The sequence below is a fragment of the Vidua chalybeata genome, chromosome 2 (assembly GCF_026979565.1).
Source record: "Vidua chalybeata isolate OUT-0048 chromosome 2, bVidCha1 merged haplotype, whole genome shotgun sequence".
Lineage (NCBI taxonomy): Eukaryota > Metazoa > Chordata > Aves > Passeriformes > Viduidae > Vidua > Vidua chalybeata.
This window is the reverse complement of record NC_071531.1, coordinates 55,086,496-55,100,944: the sequence shown is the minus strand read 5'-3', so window position 1 is coordinate 55,100,944 and position 14,449 is coordinate 55,086,496.

Here is a 14,449-nt window from a genome sequence, read left to right as displayed (position 1 = left end):
AAAACAGAGACTGAAACCACAGTTATTCTCTTCTTTACCTAAATGGCTGATCACTTACTCTATATGTTTTGTTCTCTCAATTTAAAATATTTTTATTTCTATTCAGTGTATTTCTATTAATCTTCACACTTGACTGTCTCCAACATACTCTTCAGTTGGAGATAGATTTGCATTATCTTCGATGCTATTACAGAAAAATTGGACGCAAGGCTTGATTTTTTTTTAATTATGTTAATTTTATGGTTATTTGAATTCTCCATTTTACCTGTCTCATATAAATATATGTAAATTTATAAAAACGTACAATTTTTGCTATATTATTTTATGTCCCCCTTTCTACACATTGATGCCTAGCCCTCAGTTGAATAAAGGTAAGTATAGGTTGATGGCTTTTTGCCTAATGCATTTTTAAGAGAAAAAGATCTACACATATTACTTTTGAAGAAATAGTCCCACACTAGGAATTAGTGGGGAGTAACAGTTTTATTAACAAATGTAAGTATCAAAAGAATGTTCTGTTTGCAGTAATATACATTTCTTTCAGGAAATATTTGGACCATGGTCTAGAAAAGCAAAAGCAGAAATGGGAGCATTGTCTCTGTAATCGTCTCTGCTTTCTCTAAATCACATTCTTAATTAGGAAGTTACATTTTGAAACAATTTAAAAAGGAAAGATAATTAACATAATTCTGTCAGTGTAGAGAAATAGTGACATTTGGCAGATACTTGAGAAGTACTTTAGGGAGATATTTACAGTGACAATATTAAAGAAAGAGAAAGTACAAATGAAATACGGCAATATCTGGAAATTACCATTTAAAGAAAAAAAAATATTCAAAGGAGGAAAGGGAAAGATAAAATAAATGAAATGAGCAGTTAGTCTGCTTATTTTTCAATTTTAATTGCTTTTTAACCTTTAGAATACTTTTGAAGGCAAAAAAAAATTAAATAAATGCATTTATAAAGTTTTCTTTGATTTTATTTTTTAAAGTAGCTATTCTCTGACAATGCAGAACAAATTTCTCATTTTAAAATGTTCTTGAATTATGATTGAAAATTTATGACTTAATAAGTACCATTCCATAAAATATTTATATTGCTCTTCAAGTTGTATTTTTGAAGAAAAAGAAAAGAGAAGATAATTATTAGCTTGCAGCAATAAGTTTCTCTAGACAATGGACTTCCTGGAGGAATCTTCACATAGGTAATCACAGTGACCTTGTTCTTTGCAAAAGTTGTGTATAATGTTTATTGTAATCAGAACATATGGGCCATCTAATTAGTCCCAGAGCTTCAGAGCTGGTGCTTAAAACACAGTAAGTGGGAATTGTTCCTTAAAAAGGTCAGCACAAATGGAATGTCTTCAACCTTTTTGGTTTTGGCTTTATTCACCTATTCACCTTCCCAGTCAGTAAGGAAATGTACCCTTCTGAGGTTTCTTGAGCAGTGTCTAGAAGGAGAAAAAATAAAGAATTAAGTACATACTAGGATTTATGATCATGCCATTTTTACTGGTTTGGTACTAAACCCTTTTTCATCTTATCTTGATCTTGCTTCCCCAGAAAATAAAATTGACTGAACTGAAAGTAGTACAAAAATGAAGCAGAATTTTAATATTGCTTTTACTTTCTGCTATTGCTGACCTTTTGGTCTATAATCCTTTTTTATTCTTTCATGCTATGAATAGGTTGAGTGTTACATTGTCTTTTTAGTAGTAAAATGATTAATAATTTCTAATAGCATTCTAATTATTTCACAGGTTGAATGTAGGGGTGAATGCCCCAGAAAATGTTTGTCTTCTTGCAGGTACTGTAAGCCTGGCAGGGTGATATCAGGCCCAAAGAACCTGCAAACTGGAGCATAGCACTGACACATAGTTCTGCCTCTGCCTGTTTGGCACTCAAGAGGCTGAAACTCAATAAACCTGTGAGTCTACATAGATTGCTTTTTTCAGATCATACTAAGCTCTAATATTGCTCTACTTCTCTGGTTGCATTAAGGGTTTTCTGAATTTGTAAGGTTGCTGGCTAACTACATTCAATCTAAAATTGCATAGCAAAGCTCTTGCTCTGTAGGTAGAGAAAAAGAAATTAATATTATCTACTAGGTTGAAGGAGAGTCTTCTGCATCACTGGGGCTGTAGAATAAAGACATTAATTTTTTAATCATCTTAACACTCTGTGAAGTTCACCTGTTCATTCAGACTCCAGACTCATCTAAAATGAAATAATCAGCTTAATTGTGAAAGGACAATGTAGCACAGACTTGACTAAGTGACATATATGAGATCTAAACCATTAAATCCATTTAGAAACTCCCTGAATTTAACTTCAGAGTGTGATTTGGAGTGATTTTTCTATTGGGTATGATGGAATGTGTCTCCACCAGAATTTTTCCAGGGGTTGCCTCTACACAGGTCGTCCTTAATTACTTTCTTTGCTCTAAGCACACTTTGCACAAACACAGCACTTTCTCTGCGCTACAGAAACAGTATGCATGCCAGCAGCACAGCTACCCAAGAAGAAATACACTGTGCCTGCTCAATAACCTTTGGGTAGGGAGATGTGTGAGCCTCACCAAGCAGATGCATTAGACCTATTAAATCTCTGGTCTGATAATTCTAATAGCCAGCATTCAAGCAAGTTAATTTAATGAGCTTAGTGCAGTAAGAGCAATTTCAGCTATTTTCATGTATTTGAGTGCTATATTTCTTTGCTTCACCTTTTTAGTAAATCTCATTAAAACCACACAGACTCAGTTAACTCTTTCAAATAGCCACTTTTTACACAACTAGAGGAATAAGTGAAATTAGTGTAGTGTTCTGAGAATGCTTTACACTGTCCTTGAACTTAAACTTTAATAACTTTTATGTATCTGAGTTGGGCTCACTGGATCAGACCTTGAATAATATTGTTGTCATGCTTAAAACTATTATATATGTGCTTTATGCACAGGTTAATTCAAAAAGTCTTTCTTTTTACCTGAATTTTTTTTAATGCAGATATTTACTGAAAAGGTAATGTAGTTTCTTGAATATCTGAATGCTGGTGGGGTTTTTACTCTGACAACTAAATGTTAAAGATATAAATTTTATGAACAGAACCACGAAGTCTGATTAAACTTTGCAAATGAAAATTTCCAGCATAACTCTAGGTCTTTGGAGGATTATTCATTTTAACAAGCTAAACTGAATTGTACAGATGAAATGGACGCTTTGAAGGGGCAGCATTTTGAGCAAGCTTCCATATGCAGTGACTATCAAAACCTGTCTTGTTCAGTATGTACAAGTACTTCTGAGTCACAACCTTTGTCTGAGGAATTATAAAGAGTTATAAAACAGAAGAACTGTATGGTTGCAATAATTACATGATGCAACAAGATACACACACAGATTAAAACAAAATCAGATATAGATTTTTAAATCTATGAGAAATATTTTTTCAACAAATTGTTTTCTATTTTGATCCTCTATCACACACTTTACAAAAAAAAAATAATCCACTAAAGCCTACACCTCAAAAAAAATATTAAACTGTTCTGGCAAGAAAGAGAAATATTGCCTGGCTGGTCCTAAGGGTCATTCATGTACTGATGATTTTGCCAGCACTTCCCATATACAGAATCTGAGGACATATCTTTCCATCTTATGATTTCAGTCTCAGTCTGTGAGATCTAACAAAAACAAACCAGGTGCATGAGGTGGAAGAAAGAGTGGTGACTTAACAGCTGTTGCTATTACATATTGCCAAAATTCAGTCAAGGATGCTTGGGGAAGGGGGAAAAAAGATAATTCCCTGTTTATTCTCCTTGATGAAATGGAAATAGCAATATAAATATGGAAAAAAACACTTATGGGAAACACTAAGTTATTTTTTTTCTTTTATCTTCTTTTTTTCAGACATTACATTCATTACCTCCTTGTTTAATCTAAAATGCTGTAATTTGTTTTCTGTTTTACTAATAATCTGTGTACCTGTACACTGTAGACTTTGAAAGCACTGCATTAATATTGCTGAATAACATTTTGTAAATTAACCAATATGACAGCCATGGTAGCTTCCTTAGGCTGCAAGTCTTCCAAGAATCAGGATAGATACTTTGATGATTAGTCCAAGCTCAACTCCATGATGTTTTGTGTAACATCCTACTATTATCACAGTGTAATTGGAAAATGTAAACAAGGTATACTTCAATAATCACGAGATTTGAATGGCTAAAAGATTGTCCAACAGATTACAATCAAATATATATTACTTTGGATTTTTTTTCAGAACTGTGAAAGGATTCTGAGCAATCCCTTGGATTAAAAAAACCCACAGTATCTACTGTGCTTCAGGATTACAGGTTTGCATTTTGAGTCATGAAGTACATCTTCTGGTTCCATTCATGGACTGCAGTTCATTGTACTATGCAGTTTGCACAATACATTTGAATCAAACAGACCAAGAAACAAGGAGAAATGACTAAAGAAAAAGTCAGTTTTTAATTCTATCAAGAGGCAGCCAGTTTGGCATCATGATATTGCAATAAGAACTATGGTGAAAATCAGAGTCTATTTTTGCTCTGATGCTGACAGACTCCTCCAATTATTTCAGGTAAATTAATCAGGGCCTAATTCTTTCAACTTTAGCCACAGTGATTAATTCTTTACTCAGTGAGTAATCCCATATATATCAGAAAATTGGAAAGTATGCAGAACCTTTCACAAATATCAGAAGGCTGAATCCACTCAAAAACTGATCCCTCTCAGTCTGAAATATATATCAGTGATTTCCCTCTAATCACCAAAATTTCTCTGTGTGCAATGGCAGTTGAAAGAACCAGTTTTTTTTTTTTTTTTTTTTTCAGGGTGGCCTAATTTTTTTTTTTTACATCTGCCTAATAATGCTGCTATTGTGCTTGGACTTCAGATATTTATAAATAATATTATTCTACAGCTTGCATAACCGCAGAACAACTTATGTCAAGTTCTGCAGTTATCAAATCCAGTAGCTTGATAGAGGCTAATCTACTGCAGCAGTCCCATGCCTCCATGTCCAGTCAGTAGTGAGGCTGGGCATGTATTCCCAGTAGGCACATATGCATAGAACACAGATATACAGCACATTATACATGGAGCTGGCCACACAGATCAATGCAGATGAAAACATTCATCACTCACACAGGCACAAAGAGCACCAAAAGCATCACTTTGTTCCCATTTCTCATTATATATCTGCATGTGTGGGTATGTATACATATGTCCATTTGTACCTGGGGGGTCCCTCCAGCAGCTGAGCTCATCCAGTCTGCCCTTGAATCTCAGTCTCTCCATTTACATCTCAACATACAATCCCTCAAGGGTTGCAATCACATCCAGGTGCTGGTACAGACCATTACACACACACACAAAGACACAGATGCAAGCAGATTTTCTAATTGACTCCCAGATCACATGATCCCTCCAGCAGTCCTCTGGAACTCCCTGGATGTTCTGAAAACCAGCTTCTGCTGAGGTCTCCCCCTCAGAGACACACAGACTGACTCCCAGGTCACTTCACCTACTCAACTGGCTCATCTGGCTTATCTTCAAAACAAATCACACCCTCACAACTGTACTTGTCCCAGTTGCTACCTCTGGCCCCTGGTCTGATTCCATTTGCTGGAACTCAAGCCCTCTTAAACACATGGATATTGAAGAGAGATACCCTTTAGCAGAAAAGAGTCAGAAAGGCATTCAATAAGAAGTTAAGACAGACTAAATTGATCAGGTGAAAAGCATGGCTGAAAACTATACACACCGACAAACTATTAACATCCAAATGTCCCTATTTATCCTCTTATTTCTTTATTTTCTCATTCTTGTTCCTCACCAAATCACCCAGATATATCCCTCTATAATTGTCCTTGCCTTTTGTTCCTCCTCTAAACATTCTGTAATAATTACTTTGTAATTCCAAATGCTTTTCTCTTGCATCCCACAATGTGTTGCAAATTCTCTAAGTAGCGACTCACACTTATTCAGTAAAATGATCTTACAAGCATTCTCTTTGTCTCATTTGGTAGCTGTGACATCTGAACCATGGGCCTGAGGTTCTCTTGGGATAGCCCTGGGAATGGCCTGGACAAGACTGTCTCTTTGAGTCTTTAATTTGGGTTCCCACTTGACATTGTACTCATGTTATCCTCTGAGCTGCTGGACAGGGTTGTGATGGGCTGATGAATCCTGTGGTGTGTCTGGGCATAGCCCAGCAGTTATGCCTCTTATCTTTCTTCCTCTAGGCTCATCTTTGTCTTTGAAAATGAACATTTTTTAGCAGATAAGCTAAAAATGGGTTCTTGAATGTGATGTTCTTCCCTCCATAACAGTGACACCTTTAACATTTAGGATTTACAGACTGAAAGTACTGTTAAAGAAAGAAACAGGACAAAAAGATAGAAATGGCAAAAATGAGTGAGGGATGTAAACTCTAAATGGAACTGAGGAACCTTGAAAAGTATAGCGTACAAGAGTAGCCTTGAGCAATACAAACTTTTGTATTTAGCATTTATATAGTCAATAACCTCAATTGACATTGACCTTGGGAGCAAAATGGTCCAATATTTTCACTTGGGTGAACTGTTATTGGAGACTTTCTCTAGTGCATTAGACACAAACATGCATTCCATCAACATCAAGTATACGCTATCTTTTTCATCAATTTTCTCTTATTTTGTGCTAACAATGTTACTGTGGTAAGGACAGGGGAAAAAATACTTTTTCTGAGAGTTAACTTCATCTCTGACATAGTACTATTGAAATCAACTACCTTTGCTGTATTTTTTTCTTTGCAGAAAGCTCTGGATTTATTATACCATTAATAAAATAGACTGTATCAATGAAAAAAAATCTCTATAGACTTTAAAAATAATTTCTTTATAATTTGCAGAAGTGCATCTGAAGTAGGAAAACTTCTAAATGCAGTCTAAACTGTTGTAGAAAAAAGGCGACTAAGGTACATATCCAGCAGAACTGTCAGTGAGAAGAAACATTAACAAAATGTCTTAACATAAATGAGTTTTGCTATAATTCAAAACAAGGGACTGACAGAAGTGGTACTGACCACCCAAACAACCATGTACATCAATTGCTAAGAGTTAAGAGAGACCAGCCAAACCAGAAGAACAGGGGCCATGTTGTAGATTACACAGTAATTGGGCTCACTCAGTCTGCTTTACCATGAAGGACAGAAGTCTGTTTCAAACCCCTTTTTAGAATGTATTTCTAGAATAAATTGAAATTGCAGCAGGACCTTTTGATTGCTCTTAAAACCCAAGATTTTAAGTTTCCATTTCATTCCAGGAAAAACTGCTCATGCCCAAAGAAAACAGTTTTCTTATGTTATCAGTTCAGCTACACACAGAAGATACTGTGAAGAAATGTTACCTTCTCCTCTTCTTCTGGCATTTTCGCTGACTATCATCTTTGCCGTTGAAAAACAGAAAAATGAAATCTCTGTTACCAACCTGTTACCACTGTTTCCTTAACTGGTGTTAAGGAAAAAATAGATGGAGCTGAAGGGAAGAGGGAGGGGACATGTCTTACTGGAGCAGTTTCCAATATTTTACTCCAATATAGCTGGGTTCACTAACTCCATTCTATCTTACATACAAGCATCTAGCTTGTGTTTATATACAGAGTAAGTTGTCACATTGCAAGAAAGACCACTCAAAAAGTAAAACCAGGTTAATAGACAATCAAATATTTGTATGTCTTGATTTGAAGAGGAAAAGGGAAATAGGAAAGAAAAATGGAAGTAAAGAAACCACAGGAAATTGATTTTTTAGATCTTAAAAAAATCGATAATTATCCATTATATACTATTAAATCTAACAGGGAGAAAGTCAATGTTTGTGAAGTAATAGTAAGAAATTTGTAAAGATTCGATTAATATTGCACATTACTTTTCATATTTTGGAGTTGTCAACAAGCATAAGGCAAAGACCCTTTCCCTCTGTGTATCTTTACATATTGAAGCTACCAAATAGAATGGTGCTTTTTATCTTGGTCAGAAAGAGCTTTTTACTCAAGGGAATGTTGTCAGCATGGGCTCATTTTCTGATTTTAAGACTGATAACTGACCATTTATTTTCTCCAATAGTTTCAATATGCCCCCAAAAGTAATCATATGTCTTTATATCTCCATGAAAGTTCATATGTTTTACCTTTGTGAAGCTAACTCAGAAACAGAAATAGGAACATTAACACACTTAAGGGTCGCATAATGAATACAGGCTATCAGAATTTGAAACCATATTCAAATAGGTTTAAGATTTAGGGATAAGAGGAGACAGAAACCATAAAATTCACAGGTAACTCTGGGGAATATAAGTGTTAGAGAACTGGCAAATTATCTATTTGCAAATTTGAAGTGTGTGAAATTCAAAATTAAATTATATATTTTACTGAAAACCAGTATTTTTACAGTACCTTAGTGTACCTGGCTCCTTCATGGAGGTATTGCTTTATTTTTGACTGATGGTTTTGGTCAGGCTGTTGCATCCCGGGTTTGGGTTCAGATTAGGGATTCTGATATGTGTTAGTTAGCCGGTTCTGTGTACCCCCGTGCACCCCCTGTGTTCCCCACCTGTGGTGGTCCACTCCGGGTCTCTTACCATTGGAACTCGCCATGCCAGCCCTGTAACCACCCCCTGTCCACTCCAGAGAGTTCTGTGCCCGTCACCCCACTCCTGCAACTCCATTTGCCCCGCAGCCCGGTCCACCCCTGTCGCATTCCTGTTGGTTACCCCGATCCACGTCACTCCCCCGTAGCCTTCCCCCATTGGGCAAGGAGGGCTTCTGCCTCCCTCGGTCCACCCCCTATAACACCCTATGCCTTCCTTTGTTCGGAGCCATTTTCATCCACGCAGGCACAGGGGAGCGAACCGTGGCTTCTCCGTCACAGCTCCTCGTGGCAAATAAAAGCTCTCCAGCCTCCCACATGGACAGAGTGGACAATTCCTTCCCTCTTTGCTTCGTCCCTCACGCGGCAACAGAGCGCGGCCAGACCCCACCCTGCGGCGCGGAAGGCAGCAGCACCCAGGACTCTCGCAGCAGCCCTGGTCCCTGACGAGAAGCAGCGCCCATTCCCGGCTCTACAGAGCTGCCCGGGACCGGGGAAGAACAGGCTTTCACATTTTCCCTTTTTCCATTACATCTCTCGTTGTTTTATGCACATAAAATATCTACTAATTATTAGGTCAGTTTGATATTTTCTAGTGATTTAACCTGTTCCAAATCCAGATAAAAGAGACATTCTGGCCCTGATATCCTTTTCAGGTGGTCACAGTATCTTGAGCATAATAAAGTTCCATGGTGTATGGTTTTGCTGTTATGATATATATTGCTCTTGCACTTTTTCATAAACATTAAAGAGGAAAGCAGGAAAAACACCCAAAATAATAGTCACTTTGTCATTTCCTTCATATCAGAATTTAGAGTATTTTGATAAACATCTGTTTCACAGCCAAAGCTAATTTTATGAACCCTCTTTTTGAAACATTTGCCTCCCTACCTTTATACTTGGAGTACTGCTTCTCTGAGATCCATCTTCTTTTTATCTGCCATCTCTTTGAAAACCCTCTCTACTCTCTTTTCCTGTCCTTGGTCTTCTTTTCCTATCCTCTTTTTATTTTATTCCTTCTCTCCCTATATTTCTATCAATTTACTACTCACAAGCATATCTCTGGGGGTAAAAAAAAATAGGAAAAAGACATTAAAAAGTCATTGAGCTATTGCTGTAATTGCCATCACGTGAGAGAATATTGGGGCAAAAAAACATATAGTTTTGCCTTCATATTCTATTCTTCTTCATATTAATAGGTTTTAATAAATTCTATGAATATATACTCAAATAATGCACACTGTGTATTTAGTTGGGGATTTTTCTAGTTTAGAAAATAAGGACAAAAAATCATAACAAAAGTTCTCAGTAGAAGCCTGACAGGATTTAGGCTAAATCCTCACTTTCAGTTTTGAGAAGGGTTACCTGAAGTTGGCAATTCTTATTTTCTTAGGTTGTGTTCCAAGGCCAAGAGATTATGCTTACGTACACTGCTTCCCTCCATCCTTCAAATCCTTGTTAAACCTGATAGGAGCTCTTAACAATCAGTGATTTTCAGTTCTTGGTTTCTCACTCCCTAATCAGCTCAGACACAGCAAAATCTCCTCAAGCAGAGAGGTGATCTGCCTCAATGAGTTATCAGCAAGGGCTTCCAGACTTCAGGAATGCAGCACTCATCTCAAGCCAGAAGTTCCTGATGGTTACAGAATAAGGATTTCTCACAGCTATCTGTATTTTAGCAGTGATACAACAATCTGTCTCAATTTTTCAGTCATTAGAGTAGGAAAAGTTTTGTGGAGATCTTAAAAAAATCTGTTTACATATATCTGTTACCATATGGTAACCATAATCCCCCCTTACACTAGACTTTTCACATCTCGGCTTTAGGAAAATGATTGAAATAGTGAGCTGTGATTTAGCTGGCAAGTGGTTTTTGAGTGTGTCTGTGAGATTTTGTAGTGTACAAATACCAGAGAAAATTATTCATGCTAATATGATGTAGAAGTCACAAAAGATTTCTGCTTCTAAAATGCACATTTGTTTTAGCAAATTTCAATTAAATACAAACAATAAGAGAGGTAAGGGAGGGTTTAATGTTTTGTTAAAACAAGCTCTAGTAAAATTAAAAATCTACTCTTAAAGAGAGAGATGAAGAAGAGAGATATTTCAGCTGTTAACAACTAATTCCACTGCACTGCAGCATCAGTCCTAGCACTGGTTCTTTAGACAAAAAGCATCTTCTTGACATCAATCTGTGTGTGCACAGATCCCTGCAGAATCTGGGTGCAGTCTCTAACTCAGGCTGCAGTGTGCTGCTCACATCACCTGCAAGAAGTGCTGTGAAATGCTGCGACTACAAACTGCACAGAGTTACGTTCTTTTTACTAATGCTGACTTAGGACGAACATACATTTCTAGGACTGTGAACATATTCCTTGTCACAAGAATTTCAATTATCTCAATGAAAGAAAACAAATTTTAAAATCTCCTTGATGGAATTAATTTTTAATAATTTTGTAGATCTAGACTGAAAACTCCAAAAATTTAAACTTTGTAGCTGCTGAAGTGAAATAGATACTTTTGATATATGATTTATTACACCCTGAATTAGACTTTCAAGTCGACTATTCCCAGGTAATGTTTACTTCTCTTCATCTTTTGCAGCGGAGCACATTACAGATCCTAAATCTGGGTGAGATATATCCCTTTGTCTAATTATACTCTTGGCATATAGCAGGGCAAATCACTCAAACAGCCATTATTTACTAACGTATGTATACAAATTTTTTTTGCTGTTTCTCAGGTATCTTAGTTTGGCTTAACTGTAACAATCTTAGTGACTAAAGTAGTCCTTCCTGAATTAATTCTGAGCATAATATAACCCGAAAATTCAAACTAGTTACTTATTTTCTATAATTCTGCAAAAATGGATATCCTCTGTATTGATTAATTTTCTTAATGGAAACAAGATTACCAGAGTACTGCAACACTACTTCTTTTGAATTTAATATCTTTGGTACACTATGGAAATTATTCTCTATATCCTCATTGTGATCAACATATGAGGAAAACATTCTTGTAATAGCATGAAACTATAGTGTTTATAGTCAGTGTTAAAACAGAAAACCTTGCTTAGAGGCATAGATGAATGAAGGATGGAGAACAGTGTAACAGAGGTCTGAACTAACCTTAGTAATACACTGAAGTGAGTAATACATGCTCCACATCATAAGATTAGTGGAGGCTTTGTGGCTGTACAGCCCTGACATCTCAGGACTCTGCATCCCTGGATGTACTTTTTGCAGATTTCAGTGGGGCTTCAGATATCACATGCTAGTGTTTCACTAAGAAGAGATACATCTCCCAATGCACAGATGGTATTAAAAATGCATTAATATTTTAAGTAACACATTGGTACTAAAACTAAAGTAGTAAAAAGAAAACATTTGAAAACAGTTTTATTGCTTTCTTTTCTTAGTGCTTTTATTTTGTGGGAAACATATATTCCAGAAGTTATATATAGTTAATTATAAAACAGGCTAAGTTTCAAAACTGTTATGAAATATGCTGGAAATAAAGCAAAGTGAATATATGAGAAATCTGAATATTCTGAAAATAAATATTCTGAAACAACTGCAGATAATGCTTATAGGTGAAAACAGCATGTATGCATTTGCCAAGGGAATGTATTGAAGCTGGTAATCTCACAAAATCTATTTTCAATAATCTGTTTATTTTATATTTTACTTTCCTTCTGTTTCTTCATGGTTTTGGTTTTATTTTTTTGGTTTTTTTTTGCACAGAACGCCGTGGGACAGTAAGGGGTGAGGGGTTTGCTGCTGTATGTTATGTATTTTGTGTATTACAGTCATTATGCTTCCATGCTAATAGCCTACCTATAAAAATTCTATTACTTTTAAAACAAATAGAATAAAACATTAGGTAATAGTGGTATATTTCATCAAACATACTTAATATGGTTATAGCAAGAACTTCTGCATTAAAACAAAAGCAACTCTGATAGTAGAAACATCTTATACACAAGTATAATTTTAGATGCAAACATATGTAATTGCTTACAATTAAAGCCACTTTTACAATGAAGAGGTTGCAAAATCAGCATGCTCTACTGAAAAAATGAGGTTTGTCAGAGGATGCTGAAAGAGAAGCAGAGCAATGGCACATACAGGATAAGGTGTAGTATAAAATTTCATCATGACCATTTGTCTTGTTGCCCTGTTGCATCCCTTCAGAAACAGCTAACCACAGAAGACATTAGTAAATAACTGTCTTTGCTTCAACAGGAATGTAATTTTATAAAGGAACTATAGTATCATTCCTTAAAGACCTTGCCTCTGATTGTTCCTTTTCACAAAGCATGCCCTTCCTTGTTCCCTAAATAGTCAGAAAAAGGTTGAAGATGCATAGGTGCATATTGTTTTCAAACTGGAGAGTGGAGAGAGTCTCATTCTTGCATCTGGGTGATATAGCTGCAAGGAGACTAGGAGAGGAAGAAGGGACTGATCAGGCATTCAGCACTTGTTATCTTCCTCACTGGCATCTTTAGAGGCCTTATCTGAGCACACTGAAGTAAGAGCAATTCCAAAGCTCTTCTGCTCGCACTGTCATTGCATTGGTCATCTGCTATTAAGTTTTCCAGCACTTGTTATCTATTAGTGGATGGGGTGCTCATGAGACTTGGAAAGAGTATATTCCTGTCCTTATTCAGCTTAGCTTTAACCATGCAGTTTCTCAGCTCAAAATGAGAGAAAATTCTAGAATTTAGCATCTGAGCCTTTCAGCATTGCCTTCTGTATAAACTAAATATAAAATAGTCTGTTCCAGGATAAAATTATTCTGAAAATCTCATGAATTATGCGCTGGGTGTCTGTTTCTTGAATGCCTATAGAAATTTTACAACCTTATGTCAGATCTGCTATTGGAATAATCAAGAATTCCTACTCAGAAAGATTTATTTGTCCTTAGCAGCTGGAGTACATTACCTTCAAGGTCACCAGTTCTCTCCTATCCAGTTCTGTAGTAGATGTTGAGTACTATTCTGATTTTGAAAGTGGACTAGAAATACAGAAGTTAAAAAAAAATACGTCCATGATATTACATTATTTAGCGCAGAAATAGATTGGATTGGAGTTTTGATTATTTTTTTCTCATGTAGTCAATTACTGAGTCTGCTTCATTCAATCCTTAGAGACCAATAGACAAGTTTTAGGGTGTTCCAGACATTTTCACCACTACATAGGCTCCTCTTAATCTCTCTCAGATATCAACACCCCCTCCTCCAGTCCCACAAAACACCAAATCTACAAGCCATTGTTACGCTTCAAGTACAGAGAAGTCTTCATGGAACCATTAGACTCTAATTAGGAGTAAGTAATAAATGATGCAGAACTAGGGAATTCTCATGCACACTAACTCCTTAGAAAAATTAACAGGATACCATAAAAAAATAGTTTCTAATTCTGAAGAAAAATAGATACAGTGATAGAGAAGAAAATAATGATTTTCAGGAAGCACTCTTTTCTGGGTTTAATTCAAAGAAAAGAAAAAAATAAATGCATGTTACATAACAAGACAACAGGAACAAAGAAATAGAGAGAAAAGAAACAACAGAAAATAGGTCAGTTAATAAATGAAGGTACTGAAATTAATGCTGAATAAAAAATGGTCTGGATGCTGATATTTATATTTTTCTTGAATAACCTGTCTTCAGCAAGAAAACTAAAAGAGAAATGTTGGTATGATTAGGAATACCATGAAGATTTATTACAATAAGGACTGGAGATATGAGTATCAGCAGCAATTGGAAAGGGTTGGCATATAAGCATCAATCTGAAAAGAATCATGGA